The sequence below is a fragment of the Trachinotus anak genome, unplaced genomic scaffold (assembly GCF_046630095.1).
Source record: "Trachinotus anak isolate AG129_WGS33_773 ecotype Australia unplaced genomic scaffold, CSIRO_AGI_Tana_v1 ptg000009l, whole genome shotgun sequence".
NCBI lineage: Eukaryota > Metazoa > Chordata > Actinopteri > Carangiformes > Carangidae > Trachinotus > Trachinotus anak.
Window position 1 is genome coordinate 22,337,692 of NW_027273860.1, and position 26,451 is coordinate 22,364,142.

General features: G+C 39.8%; 1 long non-coding RNA gene across 4 annotated transcripts; it reads right to left on the reverse strand.

Annotated features, from left to right (window-relative positions):
• Positions 1-243: 243 nt before the first annotated feature.
• On the reverse strand, positions 244-11,446 carry LOC139625675 (uncharacterized). 4 transcript variants are annotated; one of them, XR_011691965.1, is made up of 4 exons: positions 11,139-11,446; positions 10,286-10,328; positions 7,471-7,555; positions 244-1,936 (listed from the first exon to the last, which is right to left on the reverse strand). It is a non-coding gene; the product is annotated as an uncharacterized lncRNA (long non-coding RNA). The 4 variants fall into 4 exon arrangements; XR_011691964.1 differs by lacking the exon at positions 11,139-11,446 and adding an exon at positions 10,708-10,873 and having other exon boundaries at positions 10,286-10,331; XR_011691963.1 differs by lacking the exon at positions 11,139-11,446 and adding an exon at positions 10,708-10,871.
• Positions 11,447-26,451: the final 15,005 nt, after the last annotated feature.

The following is a 26,451-nucleotide window of genomic DNA, read 5'->3' on the forward strand; positions in this document are numbered from 1 at the left end:
AATCACAATTTGGCTGCCTCTGCCTGAACTATGTTTAGCTACAGTTCACTGGTTATTTATGGGTACTAACCCCCCCCCCCCCCCCCCCTCCCCCTCACACACATGCTCACACACAATGACTAAGTAGGCAGATGAATATTTTATTCTCAACAATTCTTCTCATCATCTAAGTCTGGGGAAATAATGCATCGCCGGATTCAGGAATCATCCATGATCCTGGAAGAGTGATAAAAAAGAGGCTATATATAGAAGATGAATTACTATCCCAGGGAAAAACTGCTTTTTGAATATTTTGTGGGGGAGATTTTGACTTCCCTGGTGGGGAGACAGAAGAATTACCTTCCTTCGACAAGAAATAAAGATCAGTTATTTACTAAATCATCCCTGTAATGTGCCTACCACAGATGCATTAACTCAATAGAGTCACACACACTGTTTCTTCTTCTATTTTATTATTTTCGAGCATCCTTGCATGGCTCTCAGTTACAAGCAGAGCCTTCACTTTACAAACTGAAATGGCTGCAAGTTTGTGGCAAAACATCAAAAGCAAACAGGTGTTTATAAATCTGCTGCCTCTTGGCTCAGTTCCTAATTTCCATAAAATGATGCATTAACATTTTCACTGAATATTCAGCCCTTTCTACAAACGCCTGCTTGGTCGGTCTTGTTAGTCATTCAAATGAAATTATAAAAGATGCAGGCTGGTACTGCATCCAACAGGCAATGAAGTGTCCTACACGTTGGCAGCATATGGTATTGGGAATACCACTCATTCATGTGGTTGATTGATTGGTGTGCCATTGCTATCCAGCTGTCAATCACACTTCTGGTCCACTGAATGAGACCACCAGACCCAAAACAATTGTCAATATAAATATTCATGACAGCTCCCTGTTTTTCTTCAGTGTTTTTTCATGCCGTCTTTGTTCTTTCCCACGCTGACTGCTGGGTTTCATGTGAATGTCATGATAACTTACAGTTTGACTCTTTTGTACTAGAAGCTACTAATCTGAAAGTTGTTCGTTGTCATTCATGCTAGTGAAATTCATCTAGTTCTCTCATTTGTACTGCTCCACTGGTGCCAACATATAATCTATATGTTACCATATGCAACTGTTGGCAGTTGCATATAATCTTCGAAACATGTTGGCCATGTTCGTAATGTTTTTCAAAATCTATTCCAAAATATTGTTGACTGTCTGAATATCAGACGAATATTGGATGCATGATACCAAACAGGAACACACACCTGATTACACAGTACTGCAACAATACAGCTCTCTGTCCTGAGTTCAACTGCAGCACAACACTGTAAAACGCAATAAAGAACAGTCAACACTCCTTCACTGCCATGTTGTGTCGGTAGAAGATACTTTAAAATTCAGCAACGGCTGGAGGAGCTGTTTGATCAAAACAGCTCCCTACTGCTCCAAAACACCCTTCTGCACTGTGAACATCACCCGCACTGTGTAGCCGTGAACATATGGGCCACACACTGGCTCCTATGATACAGCATGAGGTAACCTGTGAATGCCCACTCCCCAGTCATTCCGTGGAAATTACAGTCACGTCATCCTGCACTGCACTTTCAATGTGTGAAATGAGGTGAAGATAGAATATAAAGTGCAATTTCATAAATAACAATAAGGCCCCTACAAGGCTGCATCTCTTGCCAGTCACAGATTAACTATCACCCAAGAGACATTTATCATTATCCATAAAAAGGATTTATTGCACTTAAAGCTGCATGAAAGCCAAATGTGGCTCCATTCTCTTTTAGATTTCACTGATCAGAAACAAAACTTTGAAAAGAAAATTACAATGTTTTAAAATGATTAGCTTGTTCATAAATACCAAAGAAAGGGTAATAAAGGCTGTTTCAATACATGCACAGTATGGCCTCCACTATTATGTGCAGAAGATGAATCAGGAAGTCCTGAAAAACAAAAAACAAAAAAACTCTGATGTCAGCTGTGGTACGAGTTGGTAAAATCAGCCAGGCCTAACAATTCAGAAATGTATGTTCAGTGTTCTAGGACTCTACAGTTTGCACTGAGAAGGAAGCTCTGAATCAATACTGTTCCCCTGAGCAAGAAGTACGTGATGTTTTTCTGTTACCTCAAAACAGCAGCTTTTGAAATGATGCAAAAGGTGACAGTGTAAGAATATAAATACACTAGAGATAGATTTTCTTTTTAAACGTTTGAACTCTTAGAAAATAATGATTCACAAATGAGCCATACTAATTCAGCCTCTCATTAACTGTCAGTAGGCTGCTTGTACAGCTCGGTTGCATCACTCATGAAAGTCTTGGCTGTCTGCTTTCTGGCTTTGAATGAAAGTTGTGTCTACAAATACAGATTTGAAAAGGCAAAATTACAACTGGGTGGTTATCAGTCTGTAATGTCTCACAGAGGCTGCACAGTTGCACCTTCCAAAAAAAGCAAGCTTTTGAAATGTTTACGTACATTTTTGCTGTACTCTATTGTTTCACCCCTCCTGATGGCAGTGACTCTACTATTTTCACTGTCTGTAGGTTTTATTTTACCAAACATCTTGCCAGCAGAAAAAAGCCAAGAACATTTGGAAGGAAAAGTCCTGTTGCCTCGAATTGTAACATGGGAATTGCCGCAAGAGCTGTAAAGACAAATGTTATCCATCACATTGATTAAATTCCTTTTAGCTGGTGTCCTTGGCCAAGTAAGTTTGTGTGAGTGGCTATGGTGCTAACAGCAGCTCCACAGAGAGTTACTGGATTAATTAGAATTGTACCAAATGGCCGGTTTTGTAGAAGTCAGTCTGCTCCCAGTAACATTACATGTCACCTCTCCTCCTGAGCCTCTGGTGTCCAGTGACTGTTTTACTGTCTGGATGTGATCTGGTAGTCCGTTTCTATGGCACACTGATATTATGATAATTCATGATTATTCATGTTATGTTATGTTCATGTCATTTTTATACCCTGAAGTTCATTAACATGAAGTGAAAAAAGTTTATGTCAACCTATATTTGTAAACAGTGGTAAGTATGACCACACACACACACACACACACACAAATTTGGCCAGAAATTTCAAACTCTGGCCGAGTAATTGCTGAGTCATTGCTGCTGATCTACAATATTACTAAGATATTATGGTTATTTTATTCAATTGTGGCCTGAGAAACTGTATTTTCAGCCCCTTGGAGTCATCATTTTATTGCTTTTTTTTTTTTATAAAAGTATCTACCAACCTGGCGAGAGGTCTGCTGAGCATGCAGCCTCATTTTAGCAATACACAGTGCATAGTGCACACACTTACACACATTCACCCTGCATGAATCCAGGTACAATCACAACCTTCTACTGTCTAACACGCTCAGCAGAACATGACAATGACATTATCCAAAACAAAAATAAGACAAATATTTCCAAAGACTGACCTCTGATTCATATAACAGGGACTTGACAAAGTCTTGCTACAACACACAAGCATGTTTTGGCACAAGTCATGTGGCGGCATGCAATCTGCTGTTAATTCATCTTATTCATATTCTCTAGAAGGGTTCAAAGCAAACATTTCCTTTACACGATTAGTCTTCACTGGGTGTGATGCGCTGGTTTTCCAAAAGCACACCTTATCACAATCCCAATCTCGATATAAAGTGCCCTCAGGTTATGTTCATATTGAATTAGCTCACATCAAAGCAATTCCACACGACAAGCCTTTTAAGATTAAATGCTCTTTTAATTCTCTGATTACAAACAATTTACTCCATTGGGACACTGTTACACAGACACAAAACGATAAAGATCCTATTTATGACTGAAAGGATATAATGGGAAAACAACACATCTGAATAGAATGAAAGATGAAGATGAAGAGCTGGCAAATGCCTCTGTCAAATGTGTGATTCAAAGAGTTTAATCAAGATCATTACTGTTACCATTTAAAACAAGTGGCAAAGCCCCAGCAAATAGCAGCACACACCATGTCACAGATTTTTAGCACACTGCAAATGCTTTCAGAAAATGGCTTGCTGGCTGCGCTACTGTATATAAATATCTTAAATAGTAGGACAGCAGGAGGGTTATAAACAACTCTGTGAGAAGGTCAAGCGAAGACACAAAGGAAGCATCAGCATGAAAGAAGATACCAAAGCTTAAAAGCACCCTGTCCCAAAGACCTCTCCCAGCTTTGATTTAGGTTTGTAAATTGCAAGGATTTATAGAAAACCATGAGCTAACAGCCCTTCTCAAAAAGGCTAATGCTGTTAACTGCCTGTGAGAAACAAATGCAGATGGATGCTAACATGACTGCTGGTCTTCAGAAGATGGATCACTTAGCTGCCCAATCAGTGGTCTGGTATGGGCCTTGGTTGTTTGTCAGAGTTGGTCATACCACGAGTCACTTGGACAGTCGGCATCAGTCGTTGCAGGCATTCAGTGAGATTGATTCATTTTAAGGGAGAACGGGGCTCCACCAGTCACCTAATCTTGATAGATGTGACAGTTTTGGGAAAGAAACGCCAGACAGATTATTATGGATGAATATTTTTCTGTTGTCGCTTTTATAGCAGACCATCAACTGAGGCACAGACAAACTTATATTTTCAGAACAAAAACTTCCTTTGGATAAGCTGAGGAGCATAGAATACCCTGTGTCCTTTAGCTATTCTCCTCCCCCCTTGTCATCAAGCTGCCAATTAGAGTTAGGGAGTGGCTTGGGATCCAATCAATCAAGCTGATTGGGAGTGTCAGGAAGTAGCTGCAATAAGCAGCCAGAGATTGTGCCTGTTGCAAACCCCATTTAACCAACACAGCATGTTTAGCCAGCATGATAATTAAGGCAAAGTCCTTGTTCATCTCCCTTCTTAAGCTTCAGACTCAGTGTAAGCCAAACTGCAAACAGCACAGACTATGATGCTACAAACAGGCCTCCAAATGACAACACTGATACTGTACTTTGATATTTCCATTTCAGCTTATTCTAAGACAGATACTGAACCTGACATACTAGTACTGGTGTCAGGACTGCATACATTAAATACCTGCATCTTTCAAACACATTACTGCTGTCAAATGTGAACTGTTGTATCTGACAGGTCTGAACAGAGTTTGTCCTTGTTTGAAGAAGAAGACCATCACTAAATAGAGGAGGTGGTCTACAACAACACGTATCAGCCACTTACAATGCAGTCTTGAGATCACTCCCCAGACAACTTGACACCTGTCCACTCCATGACTCCGGTGACACTAATAACTCACCTAATGGACTTGCGGGTCAGCAACTCTCCTCAATGATGAAGATTAATGCCAATAGTGCGCGATGCAATATATGCCAAAAAGTCATCGCTGCTAAGGCCAGCGACACGACTAATTTGATGAAGCATTTGACCGTGCACAAAATCAATTTAAGAGCAGAAAGTTGCTCCGTGTTTGACTGCAAGAAGGGCGGACCGCAACCATCCTCCTCTCAGCATTCAAGTCAGCCTGTGGACGCTACAGAGCCCGAGCGGCATAATTCAAAATCTCCACCACTGCACTGCGCTTCATCTAAGAGTACCGAGGACGGCGCTGTGTGTGGGATTTTAACAGGTAAATTAACGTTCAGCGAAATCCGGCAGTAATCTTAATGTTACTGCAACTTAATACGTGCATTGCGCAGTGAGTTAAACTGGGATCCATGTAACGCTAACTGTTAACTAATTAACGAAAAAATTGGTATCAAAAAAAGTATCGCTCAGGAACCGGTATTGAAGTGAAGGTATCGGTATTGGTACCGGTATCGAAAAATTTTGATTGATACCCAGCCCTACCCCCAAGGTATTAACGACCACACAAGAAGTTAAATGCCTGGAACTCCCCAGCAGCCAGAAGTGAAGACGCTTTTCAGATGAGAGTGAAACTGAAACATCTTTAACCTCAAAAAAGTCCAGTTGCCTTCTCAAAGCTCTAAGAGAATCTTCACAGACACGTTTTACAACACCAGTCATCTTTAAAATGTCCTGTTTTTTTTCATGAATTGAGAAGGAATTTCTTGTGCAAAAAACTGTGGCTAATTGCTCAATTCAAACAGTCCAGCACAAAAACAGAACCTCAAATCCTTCTTGAAGCAGACGCCATGTTTCCTTTCTCCAATGAAACCATCACGTCACACTCTTCACAAAAGATATTATCAAGAGTTGCTCTGAACACGTTTGCATGACATGGAAGCTCCACGACAATATGCTGCTCTGCTCTGCCTAGAAGGAGCACACAACAACAAATGTGAACGTGCCAGCCATTAACCTACTGATGTGGCAACCCACCCAGAGAGCTCTGTCTCCCCATTAACTGTCCAAGGCTGCTATGAATACCTATCGATATAACAACAGCTACATATCTGTATGAAAAGACCCTTTCTTCAATAATAAAATAAATGATAAAAGTAACAGTAAATACAGCTGAACCAGTAGAGGAATAGCTTGTACTGCCAATGATCCAGCCTTATGCTTTAACATGCAGGTCATCCCATCTCACTCAGACAATGTTCCAGCAATAAAGATATAACTAACAACTCATGTGGAAGACTAAATACCTGAAGCTTAAAAATTCAGTCTTTTGCTCCTCTGCTTGTTTTTTTGAGCAAACAGTGTGATAGTGAGCATGGCATACTCATAGTAACTAGAACATTCACATAGCATGTATGATGAGCATATAGATGAGTGTAATTGGGTCTTATCTGAGGTTACAAACCACCAATCCACCAAGGGGATAGGGTTAGGATTTACAAGAAACATTACATCTTAATTGCAAAAAAAAAGTGCCTTGCATTGGCCTTGACATTGCTATTGCATTACTCCTGCACAGTATAACAGGGTACAAGGTCGAAGAAATTGTATTGCTTTACAGTTTTCCTATTACTGTGCAACTGAAGCTGCACTTGAAATATCTAGATCTTTGATTCCACGTGCATCTACAGAAATACCACCAAACCATAAAATGGGTTCATACATGAAAACATGTTAAATGCTGTCTGGAGCACCAGAGGTTGGGTTCTTCTCATCAAGATTAGGGTGTTGATACTTTCACAACTGTAAAGCACTTCCAGCGATAACATCAATGTTATGAACAGAGCTTACAGCCAGGGAGAGAGCAGGTGTGCATTGATTACCAGAATGGGCAGTTTGAGTTGAGAATATGACCCGAGCCCTTCAGCCATCGCTCTAGCAGTCCTCCCTCCCACCTCAGCGTAACCAGTGCTGTCTGTCTCCCTGAGCTGTCAATACAGCCTGACGGGCCTTTTAGAGACTTATCAATATTTAACCAGACTCCCCCATTGACTCAGCAATTACTGCCTAATTGATTTGAGATTGATTATCATCAGCAGCATAATGGCAGTATGGGTCAGCGGCAAATGCTGATAAAGATCCTAGGTGTAAAATTAAATTATATTTTATGCAACCAGTGTGTAAAGTGGAGTGTGTGTGTTAAGAATTAAAAGTGTACCATGTCAAGGTCCAAGGCTCCAGCTCTCAGCTCAACTTGGTGTAGACACACTCTGGATGTGTGTTCCCTCTCTTCATTGGCAAGGCTGAAAAAAAAAGAGTCAAATTTACGTGAGAAAAGTGCCACATACCATCCTCGAATTAAGTCAGACTGTCACAGTGAAATACAAAGCTTTCAAGTGATGTGAAACAGATAAAAGTTCTAAAGCTGAGCACTGTTAACCTACAGACAGTTCACTGCAGTTCTTTATTTTAAATTTTACTTCCTCAACAGCTGGAGCTGAGAAGGTTCATGTTTATGCAGTTTTTGATTGATAATTTCATAAGTGAATTATCTGTCTGATGTGTTCAAATGATGTCATCTGTTGTTGTAGCAAGCGAACCATTGTGTTCACTTTTGTCTTGGAAACCTAGAGGATTTCATTAGTATTAAATACAACAGCTACATCATGTCTTCACTTACAGTTTAGCCTCTAAATTACAGCACTTATCTAACAAAACTAAGTCTAGGTTCACTGAGCTGCCTCTTCAAACATTCTGAATAAGAGTCAAGGGATAAAAGAATATTCAAATTATTAAGTATTACAGAAGGTAAGAGAAACATTTTTTTAAATGGTCAAATGCAGAAATCCACATATGAATGAAGCTCCACAAACCTTCACTTCCCATAATGCAACATAATAATTTTGTTAGCCTATCCCTGCCTGGTAGACACACAAATGCCATGCCCAGTTTGCATTACCAACGCAAAACATCGTCTTGGTCCAAGCCAAGAATAATTCTCTCAGACATGACACAGCTCCCTCAGAAGCCACAGAAGACATTATACAAGTGTTTCCACAGGATCTGTAGTACTTTACATCCACACGTTAAATCTGTGGAGTGAATCCTTTCATTCAAGACACAATAACCCACTGGATTTGAAAATAAGTTTCCGTTTTAAAATGTCACTATGATAAAGTCACAGTCCAAGAAGACTTACAGAATTAACTCTGCTGTGGAATTCACTGAAAAGAGTAAATTAAAGTTACAAACAAATACAGGGTTGTATTATTAAACAGTCCAATCCCAATAAGCATGACCTTAAACTAGGTCTGGGCAGTTAGCTACAAAATTATCAAAACTGACACTTAGAACTCCTCACTCATCTTGCTCATCATGTCCAACTAATGTTGTCAGTGTTCACTCAAAGCAAAGCTGACGATGTGGATGACACGAGCACAAACACTGAGCCTCAACCTGAGCAGCTTCTTTAGTGATAACAACAAAACAAAAGAAGTCAAATGCAAACACTGCAGAAAAACTATTTCCGCAGCCAAAAGTAACCACCAACTGAAGAGCGTATAGCTCAAAAGAGGACAGAGAGCGCTGAGTTCATTAATCACAATGGAAGTAAAAGTTTGAAATAATCATGTAGTCATATTGCCCAGCTCTATTTCAACTAAAATCTGCTTCAGAAAACACAAAAACCACATAGTGAAACGGTTACTGTAACTGAAGTGGACAATTCATCCTCACTTCATATTGATCTCAAGTGTATCTCAGTTTGGGATGTGGGATCTCTGCTTTTAAATCTATGAGTAATTAACATATCAGCATTCCCCTTCCACCATCATTACAGTGTGGAGTGAACCAACCATGAACTAAATTCAAATGGCTGAGTTGTATCACATCCTTTTACAGAAAGACACTGTCAGAGCTGCTTCATTTCACTTATGAGAACTGTGAAAGAGCTCTTCCTTTTAGGCCAAAATACTTTATAGTTGGTGCCAGAAACAGGGGTGAACTACAGAGGGCGATCAAACTTCTGACTAATCAAAGCTTTTTCTACTGCGTGTGTGTTATGTATGATTGAACAGCAAGAGACGAGGCTTTCCAGGAGGTCCAGCCATCAGATTCATTCAGCTCTGGCCAAAGCTTCAGATGCATCTCTGATGTTCCCTCTGAAATTTTTCTGGACATCATGACTGCTCATCATTTCAGCATAAATGGCATTCTCTTCCCAAGTTCTTTGTGAAATGCTGCGGACATGTAGAATGACTGCAAGTTGTGCAATTAATTAATTTCTCTAGGTAATTCTGGTGCAGAAGAAACTCATGGTATGACCATACTTGTAGCTAATGCTCTTCAGTCTTAAAGACACCTAGGAAAGATTCACTGATTGCAGCTAGTCAGATTAGTTCACATTGCCTCATCACAAATGTAGAGCTGTTGGACTGTCATTCTTGTGGCATTGGGGTAAAATTAACACCCTAGTATGTTAACCCTGTTTCCATCACCCAAAAATTACACAAATATTTCAGTGCATTAAAAAATATATATATTTCCTGAAAAACTGAACAAAGCTAAAATGATCATTTCATTAATTCATTAGTCAGGAGCTAGAACAAGTTGGCAGCAGTTCTGTTTATAATGAAAAATGCCAAAACAACTTCTGGTCCCATCTCCTCAAATGTAAGGCCTTTGGCATCTGAGGAACTTGTGATGAGTATTTTCACAATTTTCTTTCTTTATTTTAGTTGTCTGACATTTCATAAACTGAACAATTCACTAATAAATTAATTTAAAAAATTGTCCACTAATCCACAACTGTCATAACAAATTCACACTCTCATTCTCTCACACACGCATGTGCGCGCACACACACACTCTGTGCTTAAATATTCACATGGACATGTGGAGGTGTATGTGTCAAACATTTAATAGTTTTTCCTATTGTAATAATTAACAGAACAGCACAGTCCACTTACAGTGTGATATCATCTATCTAAAATGTGTAATGGAGATAAAATGTGTAAGAACTGGTTGAGTTCTACCTGTTAGCCGTCTGCAGAGGTCCTTCACCAGCTGCTTCCATCTCTGCTTTTGAGTGAAGACAAGCAATACACTGAAAAACTGCAAATTACCCTGACAGTATAAGACCCAGTGTCTAAGATAACCACAGTCATCTCTGGCGTCCAAGATCCCTCACTCAACCTGATAAAATAAGCAGCGGGCCTCAAATAGTGCCACTGACCTTTTTCTCCCGTTGGCCTACACATGACATGGTCTCAAGGTTGTGTACAACCTATGTGTACAACCAACAACACACTGACTGCACAACCAAACACAAAGAAGCCGCCATGTTTCGCGCTCTAAGCTAATTAACATGAATAAGCACCAATATAGAAGGAAGTGTGCATGACTTCCTTTCGGGCAAAAAATCCAACCCAACCAAAACTACTTTTTGATTACTTACATATTTATAAAGATCAACAAGCCGTGTTTATTTGCGTTCAAAGACAAAAAGAGAGGCGCGGTGCTGCGATGCGACTAACAAACGAATAGTCCAATCAGAGTTTAGAGCCCGCCCGACAGTCGTAAAAGAAGACCAGTTTTTATAGTCTGTGGTTTTTATATATACTTCACAATACAAACTTACATGGACAGATGCAGTAGACTGAACAGTAACTATAGGGCTGCAATGCATTCAGCGAGTCACACGTGTGCTACAACATTTTGTTCTTTTTTAAGTCTATATTTTTAATTACGTATTACGTATGCTGAATTCGCTAGTAGCACTTCCTGTTTGCTACATACTATAAGATGTACTGACATACAAAACATATGATTAGTTGATCAAATAAAGTATAACACAGTGGTACCGGTTGATGAATTAATTTAACTCACCTGGCCAGCCTGACCAGCATTAAAATGCTGCTGACATGTTGATAATAATAATTCACCAATGTCACACAGGCGATAATAAGTTCTTTTTCTCTGGATAGAATAACCATACATAATATCGAAGCAACTCTGTCTTAAGAGATTCTGGAATTGTAAAGCCTGGGAATTTCTAGCACTGATTTATTTTATTTTTTTCTTTGTTTTTGTAATTATGTGACTGTGAATTCAACTTGTGAAATTTTCAGTAACTCATTTCAAGCATAAACATATTGAAATCATATATAGTTCAAGTTGCTCCAATTCAACAGGCCAGATTCAGTATCAGACATCAATTCAGATTCAGCATCCAGGAAACGAAGGATTAGCAATCTGATTAGCTAACCAATATCCAGCCAATCAACTTACCCTCCATTGGTCATGTGACGCCGGTGACGTGCACGCGGCAAGCTCATATACAGTCTATGGGCAAGCTATGGCAACAGGGACGTCGAGATCCGACAGCTTTATTTGTGTATTATTGTTTTGTCTGTGTTTATGATTTCTCTGTTATATGAGTAATCTATTTTCAAAAAAGAAATCAGGAAAAAAGAAGGTGCCAAGATCGAAAAGTGGATATTGGTGTGCCGTAAGTGGAGGAGCGGCTAATGCCGATCCCCTCAGCAGCTTGTGTGAATCTCTAGTGGCTGGCTGCTGGTTTTCCACCGGCAGGTCCTGTTTGACAGTGGTCAGCCACTGTCACCGACAAGTTTGTCTCGTCTGGTCTGTCACTTGGGTAGGCTATAATAGCCTTCATTAGCCTAACCATCGTATGTGTGTGACTAAAGAAATGTACAGCCAACCAACCAAATAATACGTGTATTATTTTTGACACGTTGGATTCATCTGTAGAACACAATCACACATTACATCATATAAAGTCCCACGTCTCAAAACATGAATCAGGTAAACACAAGGCATCTTATTTAACATTCACCATAAATACTTTGAATGAGTATCTGCTTGCTATGTAACATAAGCTGTTCTCTACCGGCATAGACATGATTGATATACACCTCAGGGTATTTTGTCACTATGATCTATCTTCAGATAGTCTGAAAGGACAATGTGTGTACTGATTACACCTGATACAGTTTTACTGTAAATGCCAACACTGGTGTGGCTCTATACAGGCAGGGTCCTCTGTGTGTCAGCAGGGGGCACTATACTACACATTTAGTAACTTGTTCACATTCACAGCATTTAACAGCCACCAAACACAGAGATGTTAACATTTTTCAACCAATTTTTCTTCCTCCATTTAATCTTTGCATATATATTTCATGAAGGGCCCCAATTATGCCATTTTACACTGATCCAGCCGTTTTCTACCAGCATACAACTATATATCCAGCAGCATAAGCCGTTTCATAGCAACATGCTCTCTCCAGCCATGATTGGCAGAGACCTTGGGGTATTTTCTCATTATGATCTGTCTTCGGATAGTCTGAAATGACTATTATATGTATGTATTGATTACACCTGATAAAGCTTTACTATCACTAGTGTTAAATCACAACAGAAGTTACCTCAGAGCGGTTTTCTGACTGGCTGGCTGGAGAATGGCTATGGTGGCTAAGCTAAAAAAGGCTATTTTATCTTAGAGTTAGGATTAGTATCAGAATAAGAAATTATGTTCATGTCATTCGAAAAGCATTGCACATACCCCAACAGAACAGACAAGACAAACGTATCGTGACAGTCTGACAGTGGCCGACCACTATCAAGCGGCACCTGCCTTTGGGAAATGGTATGTGTTGGTGGAACACGAGCAGCCTGCCACTAGAGATCAGCATATGGCATTGAGGGGGATCGACATTAGCCGCTCCACCACTAGCAGCATACCATTAGCCACTTTGTGATCTCGTTGTCTCTCCATGAACATTTGTTGCCATCATAGACTGTATATAAAAATGGATGTAGACTCTGGGTCTAGTGCTTTACACCTCCATTCTATCTAATGACCATCAGAGGGCGATTCCACTGGTTGTAAAAAGAAGTCTGATTGTATTGAAGTCTATGTAAAAATGTCTCTACTTCTCACTTGTTTATTGCCTCAGTAAACATTTTCCTGATAAATTTATGGTCTCAGTCTCTAGTTTCAAGTCTTATAACACAACATGATGTTCATTTTTTAAATTATGGCCCATTTAGAGGAAAATAGACCATAAAGCAGACTACCACACACAGTGACCTGCCTGACAATAAGGATAGAGTACAGAGCAGTTTAGATCCACCCCTCGCTCCTCAGCTCCTCCAAATCAAGTGGAAACCCATGGTGATGCCACCCATTGGTTTGTGAACTGCCATTTTGAAACCTCGAGTTAATCCTTTTTCATAGACAAAATTATTTTATCAAAATTTCTTCCTCCATTTCATCTTTGCTCTCATGATGATTTTTTAAATTATGGTCCCATTTAGAGGAAAAAAGATGATAACACAGGATATGCATTAGGGTGGGGCTACCGTGTGACTGACTGACTGTACCACACGGCGATGTGCCTGACAATCAGGACAGAGGACAGCAGGTCCCATCCACCCCTGACTCCTCCTTAGCTCCAGCTTCTTGTCCAAATATGTTTTCTTCTTTGAACCAAGATGGCTTCAAACCAGCAGTTCTCAAACCAATGGCTGATGTCACAGTGGGTTTCCACTTGGTTGCCACAGCTGGCTGCCTTCACATCATAGGTGTCAAATGACCAATGGAGGGTAATTTGATTGGCTGGATGTTGGTTCAATTAGAGACAGATTTGATTGCTTATCCTTGGTATCACGGATGCTCTGGCCTGTTGAATTTGAGCAACTTGAATATATATGATTTTAATTTTCATTCTGAATAAGTGAACATTGAAAAATGAGTTACTGAAAATTAGAATTCACAGTCAAAAAAACTGACATACATAATTTGAATGCAAAAAAGTAGAAATAGTAAGAAAGTAAGAAAAAGTAGAAGTAGAAAAGGCTTTACAATTTCACAATCTTGTGACAGATTTTTTTTTCTATAATAGCAGTGTAGAGGGTGGAAAACAAGAGCCTCTCATTAGTAGGATGGCATACACACACACCCCTTATTTTTATTTTTTTTTTTATTTATTCTCTTCTTTCTCTTTATTTTCATTTATTTCACTACATCCTAAGTTAGACTCCCATACATGTCTTTTGTTGTCATTCCACTTTGTGACCATAGATGGCACTGTGATACCAGGTTCAGTGAGAGATGCCTGACTAGCAAGCCCATCCTACTCCCATAGGAGGCAGAATAAATTGGTGCTTGAGACAGTCGCACGTTGCTGAAACCGTGTTTGTGTCTTACTGTTCCACAGGTATGTAAAACGTGGAAAACAACATAAAATTTGGTCGCCATACTGCCTAGACATTGGAAAAACATTTGGTCACGTTCATGAGGTTTAAAAGTGCTTGATAACCGAGCTTGCACCTAATTTGTGTGTATGTTTATGTTGTGTAGCAAGCTAGCTTTTTAGCTATTGTTTTCACTGCCGACAGTGTGAAGGGCAGGTATTTGGTTTGGATGTGTTGGACATGATTCTAATATGTTTGTGGTGGTTTGTGGCGCTGTTGTGTAGTAGCCGCCACCACATAATACCGGTTCACGTAAATGGATGTATTGTTCCAGGGATAAATGAAATCGCTTACATGTATTCGGGTTGCTATAGTTATGTGATTTTTGAGGTCACGTTCATGTGTTTAGAATGGTTTGATGATTTTGGTGTATCTATCAATGCAGCCACAGTATACTCTTGTTTTTTTTGTGTTATTATTTATATGTATTGAAGAGATATGCAATTATAGTTAAACTCAAACATTTGCCTGATATTAACGCTTGAAATTCACCAGTTGAATGTGAATTGAGATGTTTCACATGTTATATAGGAGGCAGAATAAATTGGTGCTTGAGACAGTCGCACGCTGCTGAAACCGTGTTTGTGTCTTACTGTTCCACAGTCATCCATTGCTGTGTAACAAAACCCGTTACTGGCCCGAGTACCCCTAGGCTTGAGGCCGGTAACAGCAGCACATTTTGCTAATAATCATCTACTGGTATACTTAAAGTGAATTACAGTTTACTCTGTAGGGTAAGAAAAACAACAGCAAAGGCAACAGTACAGTAAAAGTAAATATTAAGAATTCTAATATCTTTATTTGGTCCAGGGTGGCAAAATAAACAGACAAGCAGCATAACAAGAAATGACAATGCAAATTTTCTTCAGTAAAATGATGTGGTTATCACAATGTTATTAGTGTACCTGTTATTATTTGCTCAATTACTAAAGAAATATACATCAACAAATATTTAATGCACTATAAATGCTGAGGAAATCATTAGGTTGGATATTAAAATGATCAAAACCAAATTCAGAAATCCAAACAATTTGCAAATCATAAATGAAACAAGTAAAACTGAATGCATTCCACTGCAGAGCTCAAATTAAAGGAAGTGCACATGAATTTGGTTTTCATAACTACCAAATACTAGTAAGCTTTAAGGTCCAAATAACATACAGCTCATGAACACATGCTGGGTGAGTTTAGTTTGGTACACAGATGAAGTATATTATATTTACCCAAAGAGCAAGAGGTTAGGAACAAAGTAAGTGCTAGTCACTGCTCCTCTTTGAACATGACAGCTTAGTAGAAGAGGGTGGCTGTGAGAACCAATGCAGTTCATTAGCTTGCTGAAATACTTTCAGCTTAATTTATTTTGAAGTGATTATGACTGCACGATAGGCTAATTAGGAACTCTGCTTAACATTTTACAGATACTGTTTGTAAAGCATTAACTTCCACTGATTAAATACAGAATCCCTGATGAGTGCTCGCCTGTGCGTTTGACAGAAAACCTCGCCTTTGCTGCATGCAAATTCAAACCCTGAATTTAGGTGTTTTATGGAATGATGAGCAGTCAAGTCTGTATGTCTCAATTACTGTGAAAAGATCCTCCCATTTTGGAGGAGGGAGGGAGTGTGTGCATACAGGCACCAGCAAGAACTTCTTCCAGACAAAGCATTAGGCTTTCAAGTCAAAAACTGAAATATTCAATCCAACAGTGGCGAAAAGGAAACATATTTACGTCATGTTTGTTTTATCTTAGACTCATATTTGATTTCTGACCTTTCTGCTTAACCCATTGCTTACACTGATTTAATTTAGTCTATTTCTCCATCCCCCACATCCTCCACCTTTTCCTTCCATCCTCCTACTGTCCTTCACTTATCCATTCTTTAAAAGTCATCTCAGGTTAGCTGGAATGTCACATCGCTCAAGTGTGCCCTGTGGGGCAGCCCCTGTTATTTTAAGGGGTCATGTACATTTATCCAAGCAATGAATAAAGAAGCACCCAGAGGCTGGAGGCCTGAGCAGGGCCGTGGCTGAAAGGACAAAAAACAACATTTACTTTGGAGAAGTGGGATTAAACAAGGAGTCTTTTTAAAGATCAAAGGTTAAAGATGACTGCCACCTATCATTAGATAACCTTTGGCCTTGCTCAATGGACCTTGGTCTCTTGGCCATCCACCCAAAAAACTGGCAACTTAAGAGATTTTTCAATGATTCAAAATTTTTCAATCCTTTGGAGTGCTTTCAGTAACACATCCCAAATTCCAGTCTTTACATGCAAGCAGGAATATTTCCACAAGAAAAACCTCTGCAACAGCAGCCAGACCTTCAGCACACACCAAACACCACTGAAATTCACACTAATGAAATTCTTTTAGGGTCAGCAGTTCCTTAAGGTGGTGTCACAGCTACTCACTCATAAGGGAAACTCTGACAGATTGAAAACAGTCATGTCTGAATACATGCCATTTAACTGGTTGTTTTCATCAGCATTTCAACCTGGTCAAATTATTTTGACAGACATTATCTAGTTGCATTATCTACAGTATGTAAACATTTTAATTAACTCAGATGTATACTCATGCATACTCTGCAAAAGCAAGTAAAAGACAGTGCAGCTTTTTGACCATTAGCTGCTGCCTGGAATGCCTGCAGTGGGTGTAGTGCTCATTAAGCAGTGATATAAAGCACAATCTCATAATGACTTAAGATCTGTTGTCTGGTAAGCACTAACAAAACGATTGATTCGTAAGCAGCGGAAGAGAGGAGGCCAAGAGGAAAGGGAGAAAATTATAATGAGAGTGTGAGAGAGGGAGGGAAGAAGGGAGAGGCATTTAGTTGGCAGACAGTTTCCTGATTCAGCCAGGCTGGAGAGCAGGGGTAGCTGTCTCCCCCATGTACCTCATCTATCACTGCCTATTTCTAGGAGACTCACCCGTTTCCCCCACCACACACACAGATGGAAGGGAGTGAGAATTCAATCTTTCCTTGCCTCACAGTCATCTGCAGAAATGCATTTGTTCACCCCTCACGGCAGGGCCCCAAAACCTGCCAATAATCGTCCACCAGGGCAGGAAAAAAAATCACTCCAGGTAACCGAGCTTTCTCCTTATGATCTATCTCCAATCTGTAAAGTCCCACAGGTAGATTAGAGCAGGGTAGAAATGGGCTTTAAGGAGCAGAGGCAGTCTTTGACACTAGGGATCCAGTGGCACTTGTGGAAAACACATACAGTTCACTGCTTAGGAGCTCATATCCACATTTATCACAGGGAAATATTACTTTAAGGAGAAAAGCTACTAATTTCTTAGTTTACCTCTTAACATATTCAATAAAAAAATTAAAATATATAGAGTCCCTGCTGCAGCTAGACTGATGTGTAATCGTATGTGTAATACAGGCTTAAAGAAAAAACATCAATAGCTGATTTTTGTCCATTTCTGTCTATTTTGTGAATGTGGGGGCAGCATAAACAAGCTGTGTAAACAAAACTGACATTATTAGCACTTCATATGGAAAACTTTTGCGTACGTCCACATCCAGCAAATATGGAGCAACATTAGACATGGATTTGTTTTTCTGTCTAGTTGCTAGCATCAGCGACTACTATTATCATTTTGACCATCTGTGTTTCTAAGTGGTTCAGTTACTGGCCTGAAATATGGTGACTTGGAGGCAGAACTCCACAATGAGCTGAAAATCACAAACATTTGAAATCTCATGGCCATTTAAAGTTGATATGGTTAAGATTAAGGACAGTCCAATAATGAGCTGAAACATGCTTCATAAAGCTGAAGGACAAGAAGACAAGTAGCCTGTGATTCACCGTTAAGATAAAAATGTTGATTACAGTCAACTATTCTCATCTAGATTTTATTTTGGGGCAGCTGTGGCTCCGGAGGTAGAGCAGATAGTCCACTAATTAGAAGGTTGGTGGGTCGATCCCCAGCTCCTCCAGGCCTCGTGTCAAAGTGTCCTTGGGCAGAATACTGGACCCCACATTGCCCCTGATGGCCATCAGTGTATGAGTGTGTGTATATGCATGTGATGTATGACTGTGTGAGTGAATGTGTGGATGTGGCAAGTACTATTAAGCACTGGTCAGTAAGACTAGAAAAGTGCTATATAACTGCAAGTGTATTTATCTTTATTTGTGTTGGTATCTGTGAATTGATGTTTACACAGGTTGGCTAACTTATTCAAAAGGGAAATCAACAAACCTCAACTCCTTCCACACTGAGCCTCTCCCAACATAAAGACGACCTTTTCACCAGGAGGTCAGAGCAAGTGGATGGTGATCACAGCCATGATCCAACCCTTTCAAACAAAACTATCTCCCCCTGGTGAATGCCAACGCAGGTTTGCTGACGTCCAGACTCTTCTCTTTCCTCTGTCTGTCGCTGCTCTTTCTTATTCATTTGCATAATCCCTGTGACACTCCGATTAATAACCGCTGTGTGATTTGCATATCTATGCCTGAAATTGAGGACAGACATTCACATAGTAAATACAGTCCGGCAAGAAACAAACTGTCAAATGTGGTTTTCATGGGACAACAGATTTCCAGGGTGAGGGATAAATGTGGAACATTCTTAGGTTAAATTCTCAAGCAACCATTCACACACACACAGACAGAGACACATATGCTTTCAGGGTAGTTTCTAACTCCTCTCCAATCCTTTTCTTAAACCCTTGGCCCCAGCCAAATACAGAGGGGCTGGAAAAATGGAGACCTTACTACTGCAGCAGTTCCTGGTACAAACAGTAGTTTAAGAAGATACAACCCCCAAAAAATGACCAAGGCAGTGCTGTGGTTGAACCATCTCTTGGACAGTGAAGGCAGATTAGGTGTCAGAAGCTTGTATTTACTTCAACAGTGCCCCCCAGTGGGGAAAAAGATGGGTTTCTCATGATTTCTGCATGGTTTACAATCGGGTCATTGCAGTCTGCAGATAATATCAACAAGTTAGATGTTCATCAAGATCATCAACATATTGTGGACATATGTTAGACCACAACAGCAAATAACAGGAATGACAATATTTTTGTAATGGCTACACACAAGGTAGAATGTACAAGTTTTCTATCTACATATTTATCTTTTAGTTGAGTTAGTCACTCAAAAGGGCAAATAAACTATATTTCAAAACTGTACTCTCAAATTGAGCCCGTGTTAAAAAAAAGAAAAGAAAAAATTATCTGGTGTCTTCTGTCTTCTGACCTAATGGATATATTGCAGCCTGACTACATACTTTCTGCCAAACTAATCAATATTTCACTGGGTATCTAAAATGTCCCTAATTTTTACATATTGTCAACATAACAATACATACGAATATGACTGTTACGGTTATCATAATAATGACCCTGGGTTTGAATGAATTTAAATGTTTCAGCTTCAGTACTCAGATTTTTAGGGATTTGTTTGAGATTTAGTTTATCATAAAGCTTGAGAGTGAATTTCCACCAATGTGCAGGCCTTTATTCATTTGGTTTGGGTGACTGAGTTGTACACTCACCTTTACATGCATACAAATCCTCGCTGCCTCTAGGAGACCAAAGGCTGGAAATGACAACCCTGCAATGAGGTAATGACATTTCCTTCTGTGTAATGTGGCCAAAGGCATCTCTCTCTCTCTCTCTCTCTCAGACAACGACAAGTCGCTGATATCTGGCCAGCTCCAGTGACAAGCCCCACTCTAATCGGCAGGTACAGCTTTCACTGCAGCTCAGAACCGAACCACAGAGTAGCAGCTAAATAATTGAACAGGTGCAATATGTTGAGGCAGGGTGGGGGAGGTTGGTCATGGGTGAGGGGGAAGAGGAGGAGTCAACCAAAATATCTGCAGTGTCCTCTGTTTGGGGTAAAAGTCATCAAATGTTGGTTTGGGGAAAATGTCAATGTACTTGCCTCACATTTTTTGGTCCAGAAACATGCTCCCTTCCACTTGATTCCCCCAAAGGTACCAGCTGTCAGCAGCTGCTCTGTGCTTTTTTCTTAGGTTCTCCACCACATGTCCCTTCATGTCACATTTTGGAAAACAAATGATATATTATAATGTTTTCATTTTTGCTTTTGTTTTCATATTTTTACTCTCAGGTTTTTCATCACGTGCTGAGGTCACCATGACAACAAATTGGGATGTCATGCTGGCATTTCACTCGTTTTGGCTCATGTGAATGACAAGTTCACGGCCATACCAATTTCTGATGTCACAGAAAGGGTTGTCAGTGGTGGGAAGTGGGGGAATGCAGCTATGTGTATGAGTGTGTGTGTGTGTGTGTGTGTGTGTGTGTGTGTGTGTGTGTGTGGTGTGGTGAGTTGACTGACCTTGAGAGACTGTTGGCATGCGGGGTTTAGTGAGATGGAGGGATGCTGTGAACAGGTATCTGGTCTCCCAGCCACACATGGCGAGTGCCACAGCTGCAGTCGGCTGAAACCGATGTGGCCTCTTTGTGAAGGCAAGGCGCTGCCCTCTGACACAAACAACAACACTGCAGTGTACAGCTATAGGTGTCTCTGTGGACAGGATGTTAATTTAAAGGCCCAGGAAATTTTAAAAAGATCCAACAAAAGCTAAGATGGTCATAACAATGAGAGAGTTCCAATAGAAAAATTTGTTTAATGCATATAATGTGACTAGAATTGGCAGCTTGTGGTTGTATGTCTCCACCATCCACTCAAGTTCCAGGAAATATGGTCACAATCTCCCTTCATCACTTCCACTGTTGCATAATGGCCAGAAATGTTTTTACAGAAACTTATGATGTCACAGTGAAGTTGACCTTTGACCTTTTAGATATAAAATGTTATCATTTTATTGTTTTAGACATGATAAGCATATGAATTCTTGAGATGAGACAAATGAGACGAACTACGTGGAAACAGACAGCCATCAGCTGTTGCCTAGTGACGGATCATTCACTGCAGGTGAGTCTCATCTTTTTCATGTTTTCTCATGAACTTAAACCTTGTTAAATGAAATATAATGCGGGCTCAAAATCAGCTAGTTAATACATTTTATTATTAATCATTATTTTATTATGAAATTGTCATAAATTGTAAGATCTCTCTTAGAATCTAGTAGAAGCTATGTATTGGAGCATATTAATCAGAGAGGTGTGTTTGTAGTAGATACATGTGTCCTGACTGCTGCTTCATGTCATTGTTGCCTCTTTCAGTATTTACTATCCTACAGGAATAGTTGCGTTATGGGTTATTTTAATGTTGCTAGGCTAGTGAGTTTCAAGTCAGTTGAGAATTTGTCTTAAGGGTTAGTCAGGACCCAAAAGTTTACGGAAGCCCAGTTTATAAGTGGCATCCCAAAGTCCTTACGAACAAAATGAAGTGGGGATCAAATCAGGTGTTAGTCACAGATGATAATGGGATATGGATGATGGATAAATTCATTCCAACCTCTTTTAAGAAACTGAAAGAGGAGCTACAAAAATGTGGGAATTATGTTATTGTTGTTTGTCATGTTTCACTGTGATGAGAAGAAGGATGCTGATGAGCTTCTCCGTGGATCATCTTGATGAAAGTGTTCCAAAAAGGAGTGAAAGTGTTTCTTACCTTTCTTTTCTAAAACAGTTGTTGGAACAGTACAGGTTCTGTGAGTGACCAAACATAACCCTGAAACTGAAAATGTAAATCAAGCTTTAGTTGCTACAAGCAGAAGTTGTAAGGGTGGGTATTGAAGAGAAAACAAAAGAAACGCATCATGGGCTTTTTGCAGGTAAGTTTGACATGAATTCTTGACTTTGCAGAAACACTCAGTAAAAACATTTCCTTATTGGAAAACCATGTTTTTCTGTTGCAAAGTAGTATTAATGTCATTAATAAGAGACAGGACTGATACTTCCATAAATTACCCATGTATTACTGAGGGTAAATAACCTCAGGCTTTATTTATGTGAACTAGAAGTTATGGGGGATAGTGCAATAAGCGTCAATACATTTTCAGTGGGAAAAAAATAAAATAAATCCATGTTGAAGTCTTCTGTGGCATCTCTCATTCCCAAAAGTTTGACAGTGTCAATCAAATTGGGCGTTATGGCAGTATAATGTATGTTCCTCTCAAGAATGCCCGTCAAAGGAGGCATTGTGGTGGAAGCCTCCTGTGGACCCACAAAGGTGTCACAGTAAGCAAGGGTTGTCAGAGGCTTGTCACTGCTGGGTGGTTTGAAAGCATGAAAAATACCCTCTCTGGGGATGGAAGTGGTCGAGTGGTGAGGAGAGGGAGTGTGTTGTATATGTGTGTGCGCCTTAACTCACTTTAGCCTGTTGCATCAACCCTTGTCAATCCTCCAGACAATAGGTCTCCATCCATGCACCCGACGGTTTTCACCTTCAGGGGTGACAGCTATATTATTCAGCTTGACAAGCTGTGCCACAGGGAGATCAAAATCTTTGCCTAATTGAATGCTGACAGTTTAGGTCCACTCACACACAGGGCTATATGCAGACTGATGATTTAACCGAATGGGATTATTATGGGGTGAAGATTCCATGAAAAAGTAATTTTGGCAGACACAGGAGAGCACCTCTGACACAGCTGACAGCTACATCTCAAAGGTAACGTCCAGGTGATGATAATTTCAATGTTTTTGAACATTTGAAAAACTTAATCACACAGAAACTATGCAATATTATGTTAGCAAACTGCTTCCTGCTTCAAAGACCAACAGTGTATAGGAGCATTTGTGTCTCAGTGAGTCAGGGTGTGATGCTCTTCTCTGTTGCAGTTTCACTTTGTGTTTTGGCTTAAATTTTTTGCCTTTTGCAGCTTTAATTCTAATCAATTATTTGTCATCACAAACAGCCTCTCTGCTGCTCCCCTGGTACCAACTGGAGCCCATATAAAATGTTTAAACCTACTCTCAAACTACCTTCCTTCCACAGGTATATTTCCAGTTTTGAGCCATAAAACCAGCCTCACAGTATCCTCAAATTCAATTCATTACCAAGAAACTTACAAGCGGCAGCTAATAGCACAGTGACATTGCGTATCCTTATATGTCATTGTTACGTTCCTGTAAGTCCTGGGATAAAGGAGGTCACAATAAATGAAATACCTGTACCAGGCAAAACAAAAGGATCATAGAAATGAATTCAGAGGGGAAGATAAGGACATTTATGAATAATTTCTAAATAAAACAAACAAACCGCAGTGGAACACTGAGACAAAGGAACCAAACCAAAACTAAACCAAAACCTAGAACACTGGAAATCAACACTGGTTCTGTCACAACCAAACAGCAGGAGAACCCACACACACAGCTGCATCAGCTGCCACAGTGGCCTACACTGGCACTGACCAGGCCTCCTCACTCCTCTTTGTACTCCAGGCTCTGATTGTGAAACCAGGTACAGCCGTGCCAATCAACCTGCTGGAGAAAAGAGGAGGGCAGAGGACACACCAACACACACACAACACTCTGGCACGTAACAGTCATCTTGCTGCAATGCAAGTTAGATGGTTCAATGTATATATAGATACAGTTATATCTACGTAGTGAGGCCTGTTCATCTTTCATCTTTCATCCAGATTGGACAATGCAAGCATTGCCTGAGGCAACAATTCAAATGTAAATTCTATTCAATGTTAAGCAGAAATTAAATTCTTTTGAAATCTTGACTCTGAAATTCTGAAAACAATATAGCTACATGAACTGATTATAGAAGCAAAACAAATGAAAACAGCATCAGTTACATACAAAGGAATAATTATCTAATACTAAACCACAGTACCATCTCCAGAAAACATCGTCCTTGAGTCAAGCATGCGCTATTTTGGTATGCTTCTTTTTCCGTGTCAGTTTTGATAAGAGGCCAGTGGAATGGATAATGCTTCTCAGTGGTCTCAGGGGGTTGGCTTGGCTCCTGTTAGAATTCATTTAGTCAGATAGCCTCTGTGGATTATCCCTGTTTTCAGAGGCCTGCATTTCTTACAGGTCATTATTGTACTTCACACTGGGACCTACTGCAGAGAGCACCACGTAGCGAGCCCCGCCATGCATCCACAGCTCTGCACAGCACACCTATGTACACACACACACATACTGTCAAACATACGCCAGACAGGGGGTAAGAAATGCCCACTTTTCTTATGTGCCAGTAGTCCAGTGGTGGACCTGACAGATCTGCTGCCCTGGCTCTCCATGATCATTACAGACCCGGGGCCAAGGAGAGGACTCAGACTCACATGTGCAAACTGCAAGCAATGAGCAGAATGCATGATGATGGACCCAAAGACTGCATTTAACTAACGGGAACCCTGTGTCCGTATCAAAGGAGGAAGACGGTGGGGGCTGAGGTTGTCTTTCACACACAGACACACACACAAAGTCAGTATCAGGGGTCAGTAAAGGTAAGCAGTTATGTACTGCTAACTATTTTTTCCTTAACAAAAGGATTGCAGTGCTTTTGGTAGATTGTTCTGCTGGTCAGTCACGAGATGACACTAGAACATGAGTTCACTGTAAATGAAACTCGACAATAGCCTTTCCAGTGAAGGAAGTTGGTACATAAATTTAAATAAACTACAATGATACAGCAGGTATTGAGCAGATTTATCCACTTTTTCATTTTAACATAGTTTTTTGACATGTTTGTGGAAACATCTTCTGTGGCTGTTCTGAGTGTCACCTACGAATATTGTTACTAGATATTTCTTTCACTTTTTAACAAGTCCACACAGTGTTGGTTATCGTAATTGAGTTAAGTCATTTTCATTTTTAACATGTCGGGACTGTTAAGTTTGTATGCCACTTAGAATGGTATTTAGCTTAGATTGCTAATGTTAAGACCTTATGATTCCCACTGAAGTTATTTTTCATTCATGTTACTGAGTATGAGTATTCGGTAGCATCCACACAAAGTCAGTCCTGTGGCTGTCACACACTGAACAAAGAAGGGTGGTTAGCTAGCATTAGCTGTCTCTTCTTGATGATATCAAGTGATATGAATTATTGTTAGTATTCAAACACACACAGGATTTGCAACTAATCGAATTCACGTCCCCTACAACACACCACGGTGGGTCATTATCACAGAGATAATGATGATCATTTTTCCTTCTTTTTGGTAATTACAATTATGAACAAGTAAATAAACAAGTCAAAAACAGGAGTTCTAATTTCAGTTCAACTTTAAAGACACTATTTGGTTAAAAATCACAAGCCAGTGGATGAATGCATAGCTGGAGTGGTGAAGTGGAGAAGAACAAACCATAATACAACTGTGATCAGGGCCGGTGACATGTCATCAGTTTTAATGCATATACAGTACTCTACTAAACAAAGCGTAAATACAGAAAACACAAACAGAAATTATCAGACCATGGCCACAAAAGATGACAACTTTGCGTCACTGCAGATGCACATCTTCTTGTTCAAATCTTTCAAAATAAAAGGCTGAGTTTATGATCATGAGTAGGTATGAGTATGAACAGGATAATACTAAACGAGGTGTGTGTTAAAGTCTATCACAACCTCTTCTCTCTTCACACATGAAATAGCTCTTAATTAATCATTATAAAAAGAGAGTGAAGGTTAAAAGCCTGTCCAGGCATGTATTTAGAAATCTTATAAAAATTAAATCACTTTAGATCTTTAGACAAATAAATTACAGCATCTAGAATTCAAGTTCCTTCTAAGATAATGTCTAATTATACCTTTAGCCTCTAGAAACAGGAAGAGTTAGTTAACATCAGTAAGTAAATTCCTGTGATATGGTTTTCATGAACTTGAGAAAATTGTTTACTGTTTACTTTACTTATTACTTATCTAACCCTAACCCTAACCCTTACTCAGCATTGCAAAAATAAATTGCAATTACCCTCAGAGAGGCAGAGAAGCTCGCTATCCAGCAAAACACAACTCCAGTTGACCTCCCATAAACGCCAGTGATTGAGGCTTTGACAAA